This window comes from Myotis myotis, unplaced genomic scaffold (genome assembly GCF_014108235.1).
Source record: "Myotis myotis isolate mMyoMyo1 unplaced genomic scaffold, mMyoMyo1.p scaffold_m19_p_6, whole genome shotgun sequence".
In the NCBI taxonomy this organism is placed as follows: domain Eukaryota; kingdom Metazoa; phylum Chordata; class Mammalia; order Chiroptera; family Vespertilionidae; genus Myotis; species Myotis myotis.
Window position 1 is genome coordinate 27,076,841 of NW_023416368.1, and position 21,531 is coordinate 27,098,371.

Consider the following 21,531-nt stretch of genomic DNA (forward strand, 5'->3'; position numbering starts at 1 on the left):
ACCTGACAAGTATACAGGGTGGGGCAAAGGTAGGTTTACAGTTGTTCATGTGGAAACTAATGCAATAATAAATAATAATACAAGAATAAACTCTGTGTTTTGCATACTCACAACTGTAAACCTACTATTGCCCCACCCTATAGAGCTTTCTTTTTAATCAAGATACCTTAATCAATAAAGAAATTTTAAAAAAAATGTTGTGGGTAGGGCTATATTTATGAATAGGTAACTCTTAGTCATGAATCAAATATCTAGAGAGAGAGAACTTTTACCTCTACCCTCCTTTGGTCATCCATCTTCTAGTCCTAGAGTCAATATTTGAAGAAGGCAGTGACTCCCTAGGGCCCAATGAAACATGTGAAAAGAGTCCTGGTGTGGGAAATTTGTTCACAGATTTCAGGGAGATCAAAGGTTAAAGTCCATTAAATTTATTTTTTTAAACATGATTATACCCCTGGGATTTGGTATTTAATCTGTGAAATCATCGGTTTAATTATATTTTCAGAAGTTCATTCTTTGCCACCTGAGAGGGGAAAACCCCTCTCTCATCCTACAGAGAACACAAAAACAGGCAGGAGAAGCTAAGAGGAGGCCTCAACAGCCTCTCTGCAGGGGCCCTGGCTTTCAGCCCCGCAGGCGGCACACTTAGCTCAGAGCGCCCTCTTCTGGACTCGGGCTCCACTGCACCTGCCCGGGCCTCGCCCACCAAGGCATGAGAAGTCTGATTTTTAGTGTCCAGAAAGCTATTCCAATTCTAACTTCAATACATCGTCTGCCTTAGCCACTGAAACCCCAAGATGGTCTTTTTCAACATTTGTGCTATCTTTTCAGGTCTCACAGAACTTGTCTCCTCTTTAAAAATGACTCCTTGGTTACTGTTTTCAAAAAATAGCCTCCTTAGATCTGAGTTAAGTCACTGGATTCCAGTTACTTTTAACTGTCGGGAATGCATTCATGATTTTGGACAGGTGGGAACTAGGTCTGGAAGCCATAGGAGAAGGGCAGATAGTTCTGGGTGTCCTCACCCAATGCATTTGAGAAAAACATGGTTAAGATTGAGGTTTTCTATTTCACTCTAGAATGCAGTCAGAACCTTCAGTCAGCCTCATATTTCCTCTATCCATTTAACAAATATTTGCTGAGCACCTATTATGTGCCAGGGAATGTGCTAGGAGCAGGATCACAGTAAGGGACAAGATGACGACAGTGTCGCTTTAATCCATCGTGTGTAATAACTAGGCAGTGTACTTATTGCAAAATGCTTGGAAATCTAAGAGCGTCATAATGGGTTATTGGAGCCTCAATAAGGTGCTTTCAAATTACGTGTTAATCTTTCTCGTCCTGCTCCTATTAAATTTAACTAGCTTACTCCTCTCAATTCAGAAATGGCTTCTTTCTAACTTCTTAAAAGGGGCTATTCAATCCTCCAAGCAACACGCTCATAATCTGTTAGGATAGGAAGGAGGAGGCAGAATGAAAGAAAACAGCTTTTCCAAACAGCTGACTGTTTTGCTTGGAGCCAGGGTGGGCAGCGCTGAGGCCGGGCCCTGTTTGGATGTGGCAGCCTTACCTGGCACAGGCTTCACAAACCCTGCTGGGGGAGCCCAGCCTGCAGCCCACAGCTCCCTCCTCATCCTGCCCATCCTCCAGGCAAGCGCGGCCCCTTCTCTCTCGAATTGGGGTGTGGGAGCCATTTCCCAGGCAGAGGGGCATCAGGTCCTGGAAAAGGCCGGCCCCAAAAAGGGGTGCTTCCTGCAACCCGACCACCACCTCTGTGGAGTTGAAGACAGCAATGACAGCTGGGGAACCCGGCAAGGGCATCCCAGACAGATAAGGGGATGACGCAAGGTCAAGGGCTGTGAAAAGTCAAGTCCCAACACAGCTCCCAATGAGATCCACTAGTTATTTATATTCTCTCTGACTTTTACTAAACTTTAGATGAACCTTGGAGAGGCAGACATCCTTTCTTCCCCGCTTCTCTTGTAATACGATGCTTCTTTGGAAAGTCATGAATCCTTCCAGCCTGCTATCCAAAGTACCCGCGAACTCGGCTTTTAAAAAAGCTAAGCTTCTCTCCAAAAACACTCCTGGTTTCCAAAGTCATGGTTCTGAACGATTGTATTTTATGGGCTCGCTCCATCAAAAGTTCTGAATTTTCAGGTGCTCTTTCCCCAGTTACACTGTTCAATTAAATCCAGTTCATTCAACTCAACTCAGCAAATATTTACTGACCTGAGCACTGTGTTAGAAAAAGACCCAGACATGCGCTCAGGAAATTCACAGACCAAGGGATGAGACGGATGAATAAATGAATCCTTTCAGCCCAGTGAGGTGAGCGCAATGACAGAATCATGTACAAGACGGCACTTGACGGCCTCCGCTCTCGTGGAGGTATGGGCTGGAAAAAGAACCAGATGAGAAATGCCACCTGAGTTTTAATGGAGCATCTGGCCAGGGGGTCCAGCAGGACATCCTTGGAGAAGTTGCAGTGATGATTGAAAGATGGATCAGGGCAAATGAGCGTCAGGGTGGAGGGAACAGTGGTCCAGGCGGGAGGGGGGGTGGGCAGGCGGGGAGGGGAGGGCATGTGCAGAGGAGCTGTGGCAGGAGGTCACAGGCTGTAATCAAGGGACCAAAGCAAAGCTGGGGCCAGAGCCTGGGACTGGAGGGGGAGAGCTGGGTGGCTGGGCCAGAGAGGTCAGCAGGGCCAATCCCATGTAAGGCCTCGTCAGCCACGGCCTTCACTTCTGTGCACTCATTTCCTATTGGTGCAAAGGGGATCAGAGCATTGTCTACCCTGTGGGAGGGACTGAATCCCTACAGCACTAAGGAGTGTGCTGTCAGTATCAGCCGTAATTATCATCCTCATCATCTCACCAGGATGAGTCTGTGAATGAGGGCCACGCTGGCCCAGGTCACATAATGAGGTCTCAGAGGCCACAGAAATTAGCATAAACTCCTATAAGAGTAACCATGGGCTTTCTGGAGACATTCTGAATGAGTGACCGGCTGGGCTGCTGACCACAAGGCTCAAAAACAACCACCAAGAGTTTATCCCCAAATACCCAGAAAAAAACGAGACAGAGGAAGGAGGACAGCGCCTCCCGAAGAAGGCTGGCTATAAATGGAAAATTACCCTGGGAGAAAACACATCTTATTTGATGTGAACCCATTTTTGACTCTGTCTGGAAATCCAGGGCAGAAGGAAGTGGAGGGGACAGGGGTGAGCAGGGGTGCCCAGGCCGAGGCTGCCTGCACAGGGACGATGAGGAAGGGTTGTAGCAGCTGCCACAGCACCCACACCTCATGCCAGATGCTGAACAGACCCTGGGCTCCTAGGCTGCTTCTGGGCTGTGACATGTGCCCAGGGCTCAATGCTGGCCCACAGCTGAGATGGGGAGCGGGAGCTGGGCTGGGAAAAGGCAACATGGGAGAAGCCGCAGGGGAGTATGGGGAGCAGGGCTGGCGTTCCTGGGCCACTTCTGTTCCCTAAAATGACTTGTCACAGCACTGAGTGAGATAACCGATCCAGTAAGCACTCAATGAATGTCAGCTTATAAATTAGTCGGGACTCTCTTCGGAGCAACTTGGAGGCTCCATTACCCTCGGCTTTTAGCGCCAGTTCTACAGCCCATTTGCTGGGTGGCACTGGGTAACTTCTGAACAAGTCAGTGCCTAATACTTCTCATTCGAAAAGAATTGTGACCTTACCATTTCAATGGCTCTACTTCAAAAATGTTAACCATAATAAAGGGCAACATTTGATGACATGTTTCACTATGTGCCAGACACTGTTAAGAACTTCCTGGGAGGTTAGAGCCCCGGTACTCAGACCTGGAGTCAGAAGTCCTGGGTTCGAATCCCAGACCAGTCCCTTCCAGGAGCTGTGGCCTTGAGCAATTCCTTAACCTCCCTGGGATTCGGTTTCTTCATCTGTGAAATGGGTTTGGTCATAGTACCCAAGTCACAGGGTCCCGGAAAGACTGGATGAGGTATAGCTCAGGAAGAGGCATCTAGTACGGCGTCCGGTACCGAGAGCGCTTACTGACCCTGCACGATGAACATTACCACGAATTCTCCCCGTCTGTACTACCCAGTACCCTGTATTACAGCCCAGGAGACTGAGGCTAAAACATGGTTACGTGTCCACACAGTGGAATATCATTCAATGATTAAAAAATAATAATAAATGCGCTCTCAAGCCATGAAAAGACATGGGAGAAATTTAAACCCATATTACTCAATGAAAGAAGGCAATCTGAGAAGGCAACATAGTGCATGACTTCACCTGTATGACATTCTGGAAACGGCGAAACTATGAAGACAGTAAAAAGATTAGTGGGTTCCGGGAAGGGGGTGGGGGCGGAGAGAAGGGGGGAAGAGGTGGAGCAAGGAGGATTTCAGGGCAGTGAAACTTCTCTGAATGATGCTAAATGGTACGCACATGTCCAAACCCTTAGAATGTACAGCACCAAGCGTGAACCCTGATGTAAAGTACGGGTGATCATGAGGTGCCAGTGTAGGTTTACCAGCTGTAACGGATGCATCCCTCTGGTGGGGATGTTGATCACGGAGAGGCTGCGCACGTGTGGGACGGGGGGCATTATGGGAAATCTCTACCTTCCTCTTAATTTTGCTGTGAGCCAAAACAGCTCTAAAAAAATAAAGTCTATTAATTTTTTAAAAATAAGGTTAAGTGGCACAGCTCCGGGAGGCGGAGCTGGGACTCGGAGCTCGCCGTGTGTGAGCTCAGCCAGGCTCCTGTCCACTCCCCTCGGCTGCGGGGACACATCAGGCTCCTGTTGGCGGAAGCAAGTCACAGGAAGGAAGCAGGTGGAGACTCAGGAAGGAAGGGCGCTGGACACCTCTGGTTATCTTGGTGTGTTCTTTGGTCTACAGGCCATCCCCGGCCCGCGCAGCAGCTTCCCCTCGCCTCTGGTCCCCTCGCCCCTCTGAGCCCGGGCCCTGCCTGAATGAGGGTGTCTGTGGGAAGGAGGTGTGGACAGTGATGCACCACGGCCCCTCCACTGACACACACTCAGCTCCCAGGGGGAATAGCTTGTGCTGTGTGCCCGCTAGGAATGAGCGTGTGTGTTCAGCTATATATTTACACTTTAAAATGTTGATCCTTCTGACTTAGCCCCCTTCACCCCCACCAACATAAGAAATTCCCATGTTCCACTTTAGTACATTTCAGAACCTGCGTCTTGTAGCTGATGGTATGTGTGGATCCTATTTTCCCATGAGAAGAATAGAGTGATTGAGGGCTACCTATTTAGGATCTCTATCAGTAATGTGATATTAAAGCAAAATCTAGTGACTATAAACCTCGGCCATAGTTTCAAATAATGAGGCTAGGAACCAAACTATAAAATGTATATGCAAGTTATGTGCCTTAAGTAATTTGATCCTCATGGAATTTTTTTGAGGTGGGTGGTATTATATCATCATTTTATAGATGAGGAAACTGAAGCTCAGAGAGGTTATGTGACTTCCCAAGGGCACACAGCCACAAACTAGTGGACTCCATAGACTGTTCACCTTTGCTGACCTTTTGAACCTTTTGCACATGTTATCTTGATAAATCCTCATGATCCTCTCCCTCCTACTTTAAATGTCATGCCTAGCACAGTGCCTGACAGTGTGGCGCTGTCAATTAATGCTACTCTCCATCCCTCCCCTTGCACACTCCTCCTCCCATCACCTATCTGCTTCCCAAACTGGAGGATGCCTAAGAGTCACCTGGGAAGATTTATTACCATGTAGATTCAGTAGGTCTGAGCCAGGGCCCAGGAATTTGCATTTTATAACCAATGTCCCACATAATTCTGATGTTGCTGTTCCCTGGATCATACTTTGAGAAACATTAATCTGTGGGCTTTAAAAGAAAATCATTTTTTTGTATTTAAATCACCTGTTAAAAAGTGAACTAAGTCAGTCAGAGAAAGACAAGTATCACATGATCACACTCATATGTAGAATCTAAGTAACAAAATAAACTGATGAACAGAGTGGATCCAGAGACATGGAAGCATGGAACAGAGTGCAGAATCTCAGACGGAAGGCAGGGGAGGGTGGGTGGGTGGGTGGGTGGGAGGTAATCCACCGAAGACCTTGAATGCCTATATGCTTAACTCATGGACACAGACAATAGGGTACTGATGGCCTGGGGCGAGGAGGAGGGGGGGATGAGGGCGGCTGGAGGGGGGACAAAGGGGGAAAAGAAGGGATATATGTAATACTTTCAACAATAAAGAATTATTTAAAATAAAATAAAATAAATGAGTATAGTAAAAAGAAAAAAAAAACAGTTCAAAAGAGTGGACAGTAAAAAGTAAGCCTCTCCATGTGCAGGGGTGTTCATGGCAGCAGTTTGGATAATAGTGAAAAGCTAAAGGCAGCATAAGTGTCCATCCCTAGAGAATGCAGGCAAATACAATGTAGGCAATTGGAATGGTCAGAACTTACATAATTTACTTATACAACAAATATTACAGATAATACATCAAAATGGATAGCCTCAGATATAATGTTGCGTGAATAAAAGCAAATTGTGGAACTATACATACAGAGCACACTGCTTGTGTGTCTTGGCCACACACACACACACACACACACACACACACACACACACACACACCATAATAGTAGTTGCCTTGGAGGAGGAGATATAAATATTATGAAAAAGAGAAACAAAGGGAACTTCAACTTTCTCTCCAATGTTCTATTTCTTTTCTATAAAAAATCTGAACTAAATTTGAGAAAACATTAACATTTGTTACATCTGGGTAGAGTGCACACAGGTGTTTCTCGCTACTTCTTTTTTGCTTTTCTTAAATAAAAGGAAAGCCGCCCCTGCCGCCCCTGGTCATCGTTTCCTTCCCTGAAGGCAGCCCGATGTTATGTTATTTGTGCCTGCCTAGGTCAGTCTGTACCTTAACAAGCATGAAAATCTAATCTGATTCTCCCCACCCTCTCCAGGACCTGGTCTTACAATTAAACTATCTTTTGATCTTCAATTGATCCAGTCCCTTTCCTGTAGGTTTCTTCTTATTGACAAACATCCTCAGGTCTCTCATTTGAGAAAATTCTCCATTCTCCAGTTCTCTCCATTCTTACTTCCTCAAGACATGATTTTCTCTTAGTGTGACTGACCACAGTCCTTCCCAGGAGGGTGGTGTGTACTCGCTGCCTCCGATTCCTCATCACTGACTAAAGCATTTCCTCCCCTCTCCTGGCTTCCCCATCCACCCATCTGTGGGAGCAGAACTCAATGATCATTTCTTGATCTTTATGTTTCTTGACTCTTCTGCAGATTCTGATACTTTCGGTCGCCCCTTTCTTGACCCTGTCTCCTGCTCTGACTTCCATAAGCATTCTTTATCAGTCTCTTTCTTTTCTTCTTTGACTCAGCTCCCCTTCTCTCACAGCCATATGGGGAGTCCCCACACCCACCAATTCTGTCCTCTTCTCTCCACTGATGACCTCACCAAGCCCCTGCTCCAACCACAATGAGCATTTTGGTGAAGATACTCATATCCTCTTGAGTTCTCTTCCTAAGTGGCTTCAGAACCACATTTCCAACTGTCTGAGGAGCACACCCACCTCAGTGTCCTGCAGATACAGCAAGCTCAGCCTGCCAAATTCAATGCACTTACTCTTCGGGAATTCTGTATTTCAGTGCGTCTCAAATTTAATAATATGCATATGGATCACCTGGGGCATCTTGCTCGCTGAAGCTTCTGGTTCTGTAGGCCTGGGGTGGGGCCTGAGATTCTGCATTTATAACAAGTACCTGGGTGATGTCTATGCTGCTGGTCCAAGGACCCCACTTTGGGTAGCAACATGCTGGAGAGATTTCCATTCTCCAGGCCAGGGGTTCTTAACTCTGCAAATCAGAACCAACTGGGGATTGTGCCAGTTATAGCATGGTTTAATAAATGTGCATATGGCCATGGAAAAAAGCGTGGCAGGTCCTGAAAATACTAAGAATAGAGTTACCATATGACCCAGCAACTCCTCTTCTTTTCTACCTGAAAAACTAAAAAATATTTATTTGCAAAGATATATGCACCCCTATGTTCATTGCAGCATTATTCACAATGGCCAAGACATGGGAACAGCCAACGTGCCCTTTGATAGATGATTGGATAAAGACGATGTAGTACATATATACTATAGAATACTATCCAGCCATAAGAAAGATGAAATACTGCCTTTTGAGACAACATGGATGGACCTTGAGAATATTAGGCTAAGTGAAATAAGTCGGTCAGAAAAAGCTAAGAACCATATGATTTCACTCATTTGTGGGATATAAAACTGAAACTCATAGACACAGACAACAGTATGGTGGTTACCAGGGGGAAGGAGGTAGGAGTAGTAAATTGTAAAGGAGGCCAAATATATGGTGATGGAAGATTATTTGGCTTTGGGTGGTGGGCACACGAGGCACTATATAGATCATGTATCATAGAAATGTACACTTGAAACCTATATGATCCTATTAACCAATGTCACCCCAATACATTTAAATTAAAAAAATAATAAAATAAAATATCACAAATAAGTATGAGGAATCATCTGGCATCTCGCTCATTCTAAAGCTAGACAACTTAGACCTTATTCATCAGGCTGCTGAACTGTTCCTTTTTCAGGAATAGAAATGCCATCCAAAACTTTTCTGATATCCTTGTTGTTAACTGTTGTGGCTTGCTGAATCAAAGCAGCTGCATTTATTCAATATTGTTTCCTTCAAGAATTAACTCATCTTTTTGGGCTTGAGTTACTGAACAAGCAATGCCTGACCTCATCCAAACCCTGTGGACATATTTTTTGCTCAAGAAATTTTTGATTTCAACAAGAGAAACATTCTCCGGGATTATGACAATGATGGGGAAGTGAGCGTACACAGACCTCACCTTGTAATGGAAGCCCAGTGTGACACCCTTGATCCTGTTCTGTACATGACTGCAGATAGTGTGAACGGTAGCCAGTTCCTTCCTATTTCCCCACCATTTGTCAACCCGGAGCCTCTTCTTTTTCTTTCCATGGAGACTAGGTTCTACATTGATGTGACTGAAGTTCCGTCACAGGGTGCCTCTGAGGCCCTTTGCAATAACTGTGTGTCCCATCCCATTTTCTGGGACGTCGACAGTTGGATTGCTGAGAGTGGTCTTCGTTCTCACAATAGATATGGTAAAGCTTACTGTCATATTTTTAAACTGACTGATTTTCTGGATGGTGTTATTTGGCATAAATAACAGAATACGGGGGGGGGGGACAAGCAAAAATGTATATAGGGTAAAAAAAAAATTTTCAAATAAATTACCTCTTTTTTCTGCCTTGTCCCAACCCAGACAAATGAATCAGAATTTCTGGGTATGTGGCCCAGGCATCTGCATTCCATAAATAACTATTGCGTTTCTGTTGGGCTAGGATTGTGCTCAAGACTAAAGAGATGGTAGTAAATAAGACAAAGCCTTATAGAACTTACATGTTAATGGAAATGGTGGTGATAAAATAGAAAAATAAACAAATACTGGAGAACATTTCCAGCAAGTGCTACGAAGGAAAATTTTGACTTCTGAGATAAAGAAAATCTGAGAAGGGGCAGCTTAATCAGAATTTCAGGAAAGATCCTTCTGCAGAGATGACATTGGAGCTGAAATATGAACCCTGAGGAGATGGACACACAAAGGTCTAAGAAAAGAGAAGCATTTCAAGCTGAGGGAACAGTGTTTAAGGCAGAAGGAACAGCAAATGCAAAAATGCTGTGGCAGGTCCATGCTTGGTGAGTTCAAGGAAGAGAAGGAAAGCCAATGATGTAGGTGCAGCACAATGAACAAGGGAGGAAACGAGTGGGAGGAGGCCATGGAGAGGCTGGAGCCTGATCATGAGCCTGTAGGACACAGTCTTCCTACGGATAGAGCAACAGGAAGTCACGAGAAGGTTTTAAGCAGCAAGGGGGTGTGATCTGACTTAAGTAATCTGCTGTAGGAGGGGAAAAAATTGAAACAAGGAGGCAGATAAGAAATAATTGTGGTTTGGAACATGGTGGCAGTCATGGAGATGATAGAGGAGGTCAGACAGGATATATTTTGGAGATAGAACTAATAGGACTTGCTGATGAATTGAATGGAGTGAGAAGGAGAGAAAAAGAATGACTTCTCCGTTTGGGGATTGAGGCACTAGGAGCATTTATTAAATTTTGAAATATTTGAGAAAGAAAAGCTGGGAAATTGAGTAGAAGGAATCAACAGTTCTGTCTGGGCCATCTTAAGTTTAAGATAATTATTGGGCATCCACGTGGAGATGTTGAGCAGGAAGTGTGTTGTAAGACCGGGCTATAAATTATCTTTCCAGCCCTACCTCCCTCTCCCATGAACTCATCATATATAAGCCATCCTCAATTCAAAGTGTACTGCTTCCTCTTCTCACCTTGCATTTCCCCAACTCTGTTCCTTGCCCATGTAGTGTCCCCTGTCCAGTGTACCTGCCAATCTTGGCCTTTTGAGACCCGAATCATGTATATGAACCATCTCAAATAACTGCTCCTCCCCTATATCTCCATCCTCAGTGCTTCGTGCCTCCTAGGAACTCCCATTCAGATGTGACGTCTTATTTGCAACATTCATCACACCTCCTCACCCAGTGTATATTTGCCTCCCCTGCTGGGCTGTAAGTTCCTGGAGGGCAGGACTGGCATCCTGCCCTTAGGATATCTTCCATGATATCCACAATTGTGCCTAGCACATGAAAGGCTATTCATTAAATGTCTTGAATAAATGAGTGACTAGGACATGTCCTGAGATGATAGTCTGAGGTTAACCTAGAAATTGGTGATCAAAGGTGGGAAGTTTTCTTAACCCTGGAGGACCTGCTGATTGCTGAGTCTCTGGGTCATTGGCATGAAACCACCTAGTGCAATGCTAGGAGCCTTGACACATGTACGTCATTGTGTATCTCCATATAGTATTGTCCATAATCTGCTTGGGGCTAAGAGTATATTACTTTTAAAAATATCTGAATCTTATTTATGAACTCACTAAAGAACTCATTATTAGAAAAGCTGGTCGTATATTCTTTCCTAAGAAAAATGCTTACAGTGTAATCAGCACCACTGCTGCTCCATGCCCAATTTTGATCAGCTGCACTTTGGTCTACTTCGCTTTCTGTTAGCGCATGTACCTTATGCCGGGGCACCGGAAACTGATGTTGAATCCTGATCATTTTACGTCCTTATGCCCCATCTGTCCATTAAAATCAGACTGATTTATTCTAGTGCATTTTGCTTCACCATGTGTCAGGTCATGGATTCTGAAGTGGGGAAGAGACAATGACAGGTCAGATATTGGGTAGTGGGGTCTTTGTACGCAAGCTGACAGGCACCTAGAACGTGAGAGAAAGACAAGATAGAAATGGAGAGTAGTGACTTTGGAAGAAGGCTGGGGTGTGACCTCAGCTCAGAGGGTGTGAAAGGGAAAGGATGAAGAAGGAAGGGTATGAAGGCTGAGTGAGATTAACAGAGTAATACAGACGGTCCCTGACTTACAATGGTTTGACTTATGACTTTTCAACTTTATGATGATGTGAAAGTGATATGCATTCAGTAGAAACTGTACTTCAAATTTTATATTTTGATCTTTTCTGGGCCCAGGGATATCCAGTACAATACTTTCTCATGATATGGGGTAGCAACAGTGAGTACAGCTCTGTCAGCCATGTGATCATGAGGGTCAACACTGATACTCCACAGCGTATTCACTGTGTGTAATGATTCTACCCAACTGTAGGCCAATGTAAGTGTCCTGAGCACATTTAAGGTAGGCTAGGCTGAGCTATGAATGTTCCGTAGATTAGGTGTATTTTCAACTTAGGATATTTTCATCTTACAATGGGTTTATCGAGGTGTAACCCCATCAGAAGTTGAGGAGCATTTGTATAAACATAAAGGATAGAGAAGTAATGGAGGCTGTTGCAGGAGGATGGTAAAAATAACATTATCAATACCAGCACTTAGGCCCTACCTGGTTTGGCTCAATGGGTAGAGCGTTGGCCTGCAGACCAAAGGGTCCAGGGTTCAATTCCAGACAAGGGCACGAACCTTGGTTGCAGGCTCCTCCCTGGCCCGGGCCCTGGTTGGAGCGAGTGCAGGAGGCAACCAATCGATGTGTTTCTCTCTCATAGATATTTCTCTCTGTCTTTCCCTCTCACTAAAAGATCAATGGAAAAATATCCTCAGGTAAGGATTAACAACAACAAAATACCAGTACTTAGCACCTTCTAAGTGTTGGTTACTTGCCAGGAATTGTGATAAGGGCTTTACACAGATTGTCTGATTCACTTTTCCCATGGCCTTATAGTAGGTACTACTATTTAATCCATTTTGCATATAAGAAACTTAGGATCAGAGAGGTTAAGTAACTTGCTCAGGGTGACGGAGCTCGTAAGTAGAAGAGCTGAGATTCAGACCCAGATCTGTTGGGTGCCAAAGTCTATGTTTATAACCATCGTTTTATGCCACCTCTGATGTTGATTCAGGGACATCATGCCTGCTGGAGGGTGAGAAACTCAATGTCTCTCAACACCCCCAGAGAGTGAGGTGCTGGGTGATGAACTAAGTCGGAGGTGTAGTTCAAAAGCCCGACCATGACTGAGCTGTCTGCCAGTCCTTCGAGCACTCAGGTCAGAGATGCTCATCACCGCTAGAGAATACTCACTCCATTGTGTCGGGCCCCACCTACATGTTTTTTTATTGTCTGCTCTTTGCCATGAGTAATGCCACTTTCCATTTTAAGCCGGGAGCTTCATGAGATGACCACGTTCTAAGCCAGGATTTAAAGCTAAGTGCTGCCTGGGGGATTACTCACCCACTTCAAGACGGGGCCAACATCACACTCTCCCACTCAGGATGCTGCTGGAATATCTTATTCCTTGCCAAAGGCTAAAGGAAATCTAGTTTCCCTGGAATCAGACTAGGAATGGTGCCAGGTTATCCAGAAGCTGGCGAGTTAACTGGTTCTCCAAGTGGAACTACTGTGGTTGTTCTGGTTCCCGCCTGTAGAGTAAGGTTTAATGGCTCATTCATTACCTTAATATTGGCACAGGGCCTACTATGTGCTAGGAACTCTGCTCCATGATGGATATACTACAGTGAGCTAAATGGCTGTGGGGGCAAACAGTCTAGGGCAGGATGAGCCGACAATTATAACAAAATGCTATAACCAGTGTAATAAATGATATGACACGGGAAGCTCAGCAAGTTTGGGGGATCAACAGCTGAAAGATTTATGCCAAAGGAGGTATGAAGGACAAGTAGGAACTGACTAGGCTAGGTTTCTTAATTATAAACAGCCAAAATTGACTTTGACTGATGTAAGCAGAAAGAGAATTTAGAGAACCTATGTTGCCCACAGAATCACTGGGAAGGCATAGTGGCCTAGCATCACACTGCAGGAATGATCCAGCCAGAACTAGACGCGCGCGCGCGCGCGCGCGCGCGTGTGTGTGTGTGTGTGTGTGTGTGTGTGTGTGTGTGTTGCAGGGGTGGGTATCCCTCAAATAGGGAAGGGGGGCTTCAGATGCTGGGCAGTCAAAGGATGACAAATGCCCAGGACAGCAGGTAGAAGTAGGGAATGTGGGGAGGCTGTCTCAGAATGACCTAAGATCTTCTGAGTCAGAGAAACCAAAAGGAACAGCTAAAAGAGAGCGCTGACTGACTGAGGCAAGCAGCTGAGGCAGGCAGCCAGCTCGCAGGGTTTCCTTGGTGAGTGAGGTTTGCTGCTCAACCAAAGACTTCGAGGCCTCTGTGGGAAACCAGCTGTGTGACAGCAGGTAAGTAGGAACAATGCTTTAAGTCCTTCCTTTCATGCTAGTGTTCCTGAGGCCTTTCTGGAAGGCCACTGTTCTCAGTATATGCCTTTACATTACAGGGCCCACCTAAATCAGAAGAGATGTTCTCCACATAATAGTGGAAAAATGTTTGGGATAATGATAATAGGCAACCTTTATGGCTGTGCTCACATGCGCTTAGATGCATTATTTCAGTTAATCCTCATAATAAGCCTGTTAGTTTACAGACAAGCAGACAGAGGCACAAAGATTAGAAATGACTTGGCCAAGATCTTAGCAAATTGTAGAGCTGGGGTGCAAATGGAGACCTACTGTATTGTAACTAAGAGTCTGATGACAGAAGACAAGAAATGAGGATCAGATTTAAAAAATGGTCATTAGAGAGGGAGAAAACTATTGTTTCTATGCTAAGTACATGATGAGGGATTGGAAGCCTAACCCCCAGCTATTACCTCTCTCATGGGCACCATTTTGAATCTTAAGGTCAGCGATTGCTCCCTACTGAGAAATTTCCAATTCTATCCAAGGAGAAAAGCCCTATTTTCCTAGAGGGAGCCTTAAGTGAGAAATTTTTAGCATTAACTCAGGCTATTGACTCCTGGACCGCAGCAAGAGGTATATATAGTATTTAACATTTATCTTTGTTGTTGAAAGTATTATAGATGTCCCTTCCCCGCACCCCACCCCCCCCAACCCTTCACAGCATTATTGTCTGTGTCTATGGGTTATACATATATGCATATAGGTTCTTCGGTTAATCTCTTCCTGCTGCCCCACCCCCTTTTCCCACTGAGATTCATCAGTCTATTGCATGCTTCCATGTCTCTGGATCTGTTTTGTTTGTCAGTTAATTTTGTTCATTGGATTCCACATATGAATGGGATCTTGTGATACTTGTCTTTCTCTGACTGGCTTATTTCACTTAGCATAATACTCTCCAGGTCCCTCCATGTAGTCTCAAAGGTCCCTCCATGTCTTTTTTACTGCTGCATAATATTCCATTGTGTAAATGTACCACAACTTTTTTATCCACTCATGTACTGATGGACACTTGGGCTGTTTCCAGATCTTAGTTATTGTAATTTTGAATGGATTTTTAAGATAAAAATGTCTCTGACTATACAAATAATATATGCCACTGGTTAAATAAACTAGGGAAATATGGAAAAATATAAAGAAGAAAATAAAAATCCTTGTAACTTTACCAGTCAATGATGGCTGTTGTCACATTTTCGGGTGCATGTTTATAATCTGCAATCTTTTTCCAATGCAGATGTATAGGTATTATCTTTTAAATTCACAGTTTTGAAGATCTTAAATAATTGTTGTTTTAATTTCATCACTTTCCTCAAGGGAGAATTTTACCACAGAATGCAATTTTGCAAATCTACTAAATGAATATCAGTAGAGTAGAGCATGATAGGGAGTGCAAGTTACTTTGTTCAAATGAGTGGGCAGGCGACATGACGCTCCCTGGGTGCACTGGAGACAGGGTATGTGCCTGGTTCTTTGAGGAGGACTTGGTTTTTCATTATTTATTAATATTTCTAGCTGGTAAACATTACCTGAAAAAATGTTTAACATAATGATAACCTAATCAAGCAATCATTTACTTATTAGGGAGAGATTTATTCCACAATCTACCATGTGGATGACATTCAACAAGTTATGCAGACAAAAGTAGAAGAGCAGTTTCTAGGACTGAGCGCCAAGTGGAATCTTGGTTCTGATCCCACTTCCCCTTCTCTGGCCTAGGGGACCGCAACTCTTTCCACATCCCGGTCAAAAGGCAGCTCAAAACCCCATGGTCCAACACACAGTGATTTGGCCTTCTCCAGAAAGAATGCAGTCTGGCCTTTACAGTCCCCTATGAACATCTCTTCTCGGAGCCCATGTGACTGAAGCCAGCACAAAGCTAGGTCTATTTGGTCACTGCTGTTGTCAACTCTTGTCACAGCCAGTGCCAGCCATCTCCTGCCATTTTCCCAGCTCATCAAAACCAAGTCCTACCAGTTCAGGAGTCCCGCGTGCTTTCCCTGTGCTGCCCAGACATCTGTTTTGTGTTGGGAGTCAGGGGCCGGTCAAGTGCTTGCACAATGCAGCTGGATTTGCTGATGTAAACAAAGTTGCTTGCATGTGAGTTTTCTGACCCTGAAAAGGCCCCAAAGAACTATACTCAGGCCTCCAGCCGGACTTTACCCTCAGTCCAAGGGGACAAGGAAAACGAACTTGAATTTAGTTAATAAGTTATAGCCAAGAGGAAAGCAAAGCACCTGGTTCCTCTCTTTCCTTCTCTGTCTCCACGTAACCCTTTTCTCACCGGGCCGTTCCTCGTCCTGAACTGAGGTGATGTCATTGCCAAGTGTATCCATGTGGTGATCCAGGAAGCCAAGGGGTAACAGTAGATGCTCTACCTCATACCCCTAGTTCAGAGCTCCTTTCTACCCTTGCTTTTTTGCTTTGTTTTTTCATTCTTCTTTAGATTTTATCTTTACTTACAAAGTAAACAGTTAAACAATACATAAGTGTCTATTATAAAAGTTAATATCTCTCCCTGGCCAGTGTGGCTCAGTTGGTTGGGCGTCGGCCCATGCACCAAAAGATTGCCAGTTCAATTCCCGGTCAGGGCACATGCCTGGGTCATAGGCTCGATCCTCATTAGGGGGTGTGCAGGAGGAAGCCAATCAATGTTGTTTCTCTCTCTCTCTCTCTCTCCCTCTCTCTCTCTCTCCCTCCCTAAAAATTAATTTAAGGATCTTTTAAAAAAAGATACACATGCTTGGGTTCAGTATGGCAATTGGCAAATTAGTATGGCTTCCCAGGCTTTGGTTCCTGAAGGGCCTTCTAACTGTAGAGCGTGTCTTTCCAGCAAAACTAATAAGCTGCACAGCATAGCACAGATCAGCACTCCCCCTGCCCACCCTGCCTTTTTTCAACAAATATTTATTAAGCACATATTATGTTCCAAGCCTGTGCAGGACACTGGAGGAAAAAAATGGACAAGGACTCTGCCCTAATGGAGCAAAGTCAAGGGGGAGAAATAGTCCAGTAATAGCTCCAGTGAAATACAGAGGGGCTAGGGGAACTTGGCTGGGGTGCTGGGCCGGACCTGGGGCCGATGGACAGGAAATTATGTCTGAGAAAATCTGAGGTGAAGTCTGAAGAAGTAGGAATATCCTGGGGGCTGGTAGGGCAGGTGGCAATGTTGGCCGAGGGAGGTCCAGGCCAAGGGAAAAGCAAGTCCAAAAGCCTGGAGGTGAGAGTGAACCTGGCACATTTGCAAACCGGAAGTTCAGTTCTGTTAGAGGCCAGGTGGATTCAATGCCAGGGAACTCTTGGGCCTTCTTACTCAATACTAAGACCAGGAGAGCTTGGAGGCAGGGTGGGCCACTGGCCGTGCCTCAGGAAATGGCTGGGATATAAGCTCCACGGCGGGAAGACTGCGGACTTTATTCACCATCTGAGAATGGGGCCAGGAACATAGACTCTTAGTAACCATTTGTTGAGTGAATGAATGAAGTGCCTTGAAGAGGACCCCAGCCATCTCTTCTGGTGTCACCAAGCCCCACCGAATCATAAGGCCAGGAGGCACACTGAGAGCCTGCTCTCCACCCCCCCCCCCTTCCTCTGAGTGTCTGACCTGCCCTCAAACCTCCCAGAGATGACACCGTCTTATAGGTAGCATGACTCGGAACTTCAGTTCTTAAGGTCAGACACATGCAGCCGAGGGACAGACGACTTGTCCAGTCATCTGGTGAGTCAGGACAGGCTGGAGAAGAGCAGGGACAAGAGTCCTTACTGCCTAGCCCGGCAGGTCAGGCAGAGAGGAACTCCAGCTCCACAGCACTATTTGTCATCTGTTAAGATGCTGGTGCTTCACTTCCAAACCTGCTATTGAAGATGAAGAAGCCCACACTCCCAAAGCAGCACTATCTCACCTGGAAATTCTATTTCCCGGCATATTTGGTGGCGGGTTTTTAAATCCCAGTTTAGCTCTTCTCCTGGGACTGTGCACTGGCTGAACGCTGCTGTATCTCTGAGAGAAGGCCACTGGGCCTGTCTACCCCAGATACCATGGCGGAGGCTGTGCAGAATGGCTAGCACATTTGGCCCACACCCACATCTACTGTCTTATCTAAGGTTCTGCTGCCTCTTACTTGGACCATTGCATCATTGCATCTAGTTTCCCTGCTTTCACTTCTCCAATACTTGCCCATGCAGCAGCCAGAGTGACTTTTTAAAAATGCATTTCTGACCAGGTCTCACCCCAGCCTGCATTGTTCAGTGGTTTTCCACTGTCCTGTAGATAAGGACCTATAGGGCTCTGCATAGGTCCCTGCCCACGTCTCCAACCACAGCCCTCTCCTCTCATCCCTGGTGGATCATTTTCAGCTCCCCAAATGAAACATGTTCTTTCTAGGCTCAGGACCTATGCACATGCTCTTCCTGATAACTGTTCCCTCTTCAGTAGGAATATAAATGTCCTTTCCTCCAGGAAGTCTTCCCATCTCCCAGGCTTTATAGGTCACCTATTATCTGGCTCCCATGATGCCCTGGACTTTACCACAGTGACATTCAGTTCACTGGGAATCCCTTTATGGTGGGTCTTCCCCACTGGCATGTGAACTTCAAGAGGGCCTCATCCAGTCTGTCCTGTTCCCCACTATATTCCTCATGCCTGGCACATAGTAGGTCTCATTAAATATGTGTCAAGTGAATGAAGGAGTAATCAGATCTTTGAAAATCTGGGAACAACTTTACCAATAAAATAAGAGGCAAAGAGAAACACAAACATAACAGAACCTCATTGAAATTCTGAGCCATGTGACCTTCCTCACCCTGGAGGCCTGATTTCATCTTATCATGGGCTTGTATATTGTGATTAGATGCCCATTGATTCTCCCAAACTGGTTTCTAGCTCAGTGTAGAGAGATTTGGGCCTTCCCATCAGGTGCCACCATAACCAGCAAACCAGAGCCTTGGAGCCACCCACCCAAATTAAGTCAAGACGCGTTGGAGTGCCTGCCAGAGGCCGGGCCTCTCGCTGCAGAGACAGGAAGCCCTCCTGCCCCTGCCTCACATGGCGGAGCAGGGCGAGGAGCACCTGGAGCCTGCACCCATGTCGCCTCACCTGTTTTCTCTTCTCTCCCCTGAGCAGGGACAAACAATAATTCAGTAAAGAAAATATGAGTAATGGAAAGAAAGAGAAAAAAATAAACATATCAAAATGGGCAGTGTCCCCTGGGCTCCTGCTTTTAAAGAAAACAAGGAGAGTAGATTTGGAGATATTTCCATGACTCTGCTTAAGGGACGAAAATAATCAAGCTGGCCCTTCCCTTCCAGGCTGAATTCCTTTCCTCTATCTTGATGGGGGGGAAAAAGGCTACCCCAGACCAGGACTCTCACACTCTGGTGTACATCAGAATCCCCCAGGAGGCGTGTTGAGGCTGCAGGTGCCAGCCCAACCCAGACCCATGTCTATAATACTGACACACAGTCCCCCGCCTAGATGCTCAATGAAAGGGGATTAATGAACATAGTTTTGCATGTCCACATAGTGTAACCCTATGCAGCCATTACAAATGGAGGTATAGATTTATGTTTATTAATAAGGAAAAATCCTAATGTATTGAGTAAAGTCAGGTTATAAATGATCAGAATATATATATATATAATGTGTGTGTGTGTGTGTGTGTGTGTGTGTGTGTGTGTGTGTGTGTGTATGAGCAATTTGCTCAGGCGGTGACCTAGGCTGTGGGGGGACAATCTCAGAACAGGATTCAGAGCATGTGCAGATAATGCTGCTGGGAGGATGACTGCAGAAGGAAGCACCTAAGAGCAGATAAAATTTCTTTGCAAGGTTTTCCCTGAGGAAGAGGCCCTTCCACAGGAGGAAGGTCAAGTCTGGTCTATTTTCGTAACGGCGTTTCAAGTGCTCAGTGGACTTATTTCCTGCGGTCCCCAGGAATCCAGCAGCAGGCTTTCAGGAGGATGTTGGTGATAGGGAGCAGGAACTTCGTGAGTGAGAATCAATAATTATCTCTATATTTGCCTCACTTTTTTTTCTATAAAAATAATCTAGTGGAAAAACACTTGCTTTAGAAGAGCAAAGTTCATTGCGACAGAGAGCAGAATGGGGCGTGGAAGTAAGTCTCTTAGTGTGTGGCAGCATCCTTAGGTCATGACTTTACAGGCTGAAGACGGATCTATTCACTCATTCCCTTCCCTCCCTCATTCATTCAACAGATAGGTGAGCAACTCCTCTGTACCAGGCATCGCTTAGGGACAGAGGAGAAGGTGATGACTAAACATGGCCCTCCGGGAACTGACAGTCTAGTGAGGGAGATAGACATCAAACAAGTAAATACATGGGTGGATATTTAATGAATTACAAATGATGGGATGTGTTGGAAAGGAAGAGAACAGGAAGGAACAAAACAGAATAATGAAGGCAGAGGGGGGACAGAACTCAGGTCAGGAGGTGAGGGGAGACCTGAGGAGGTGGTGCGTCAGCTGCTATCTGAAAGGCGAGTAGGAGCCAAGGCAGTGGACCGTGTTGGGGAAAGGCATTGCTGGAAGGCGAGCAATTTGTATGAAGGCAGCGTGTGGAGAAGACCACACTGGGTCAAGGATCCCAGGGAAGACAGCAGTGGCTGGTATGCAGTGGGCAAAGGGAGGGAGTGGCAGGAGGTAAGGCCAGACCAAACGGTGTCTTGTAGGCCATGGTAAGGGTTCATGAAAATGGAAAGGCACAGCAGGTTTAGAAAGAGGGAGTGGCCAATCTGATGTAGGCTTCTTAAAAATCCCTCTGGCTTTATGTATAGAAATGATCAGAGGAGCCAAGAACAAAAGAGGGGGCCGTTTCAGAAGTTCAGACAGGAGCTGATGGTGAACTGCACAGGGTGGATAATAAGTACCTAAATTTGCTAACTCCACTAGAGTCGAAGGGCTCAATATTGAGAGGTTAGAGACACTTAGACTTGTTAAAAGGGCTGGGACTAGGGTGAGATGAGGGAGGTACTTGCTTCAGGTGCAAAATTTACTCAGAAATGGTATTTCAATGCAATATTTTTAAAAAGTCAAATTTCATGCGGAAAAAAAAAAAACAACCCATGACGAACAAATATCAAATTTAAAAAAAAAAAAAAAAAAAAAGACAGGCTCAGTAACAGTGCTGGGCCAAGTCAAACAATGAGCCTGAGGAAAAAGGAAAAATATCAGTAGTAGGCATTGTGTCTTTATTCGAAACTCTCCTCACTCTTGTCCTTGGCTAGCTGACCCTCCCGACCTGTAAAATGAAGAGGCCGCCATATCACCCTCTGCTCTGAAAACAGATATTACGGAAAGAAAGCTGATGACATAAAACACCACAAGCCCCTGGTGATTTAGACATTATCTTTTCTCCTTATTCTGGAGAGTCTGAAACAGAAGGTGCATAAGAGTTGCTCCATCAATATTTCTGATGATAATGTTAATGGCTAGCATTTTCCATGTTCTTAATATGTCAGGTACTTTGCCAAGAACTGTTAAATACAATGATTTCATTTGATCCTCACAGCAATCCATGAGGTAGGTATACTATTACCCCTATTTTACTATGCCTGGCATATACTTGAGTAACATTTAGTAAATATAGGAAGAAAGAAAGGATGGATAAAAAGGGGGGGAAAGTGGCAG

General features: G+C 45.1%; 1 protein-coding gene and 1 pseudogene across 5 annotated transcripts in view; one reads left to right on the forward strand and one right to left on the reverse strand.

Annotated features, from left to right (window-relative positions):
• FGF1 (fibroblast growth factor 1) overlaps positions 1 to 21,531 on the forward strand; it is a 90,737-nt gene that overhangs the window by 32,692 nt on the left and 36,514 nt on the right. Inside the window, exon 1 of one of the 5 annotated variants that reach the window (XM_036314359.1) lies at positions 13,814 to 13,836. The exons of 3 other annotated variants lie outside the window; for them this stretch is intronic. The gene's annotated coding sequence lies outside the window, so the exon portion shown is untranslated. Of the gene's footprint in view, positions 1 to 13,813; positions 13,837 to 19,762; positions 19,873 to 21,531 lie in introns of those variants that run through there. One more of the 5 variants, XM_036314358.1, reaches the window with a different exon arrangement.
• On the reverse strand, positions 8,623 to 9,215 carry LOC118657885 (annotated as a pseudogene).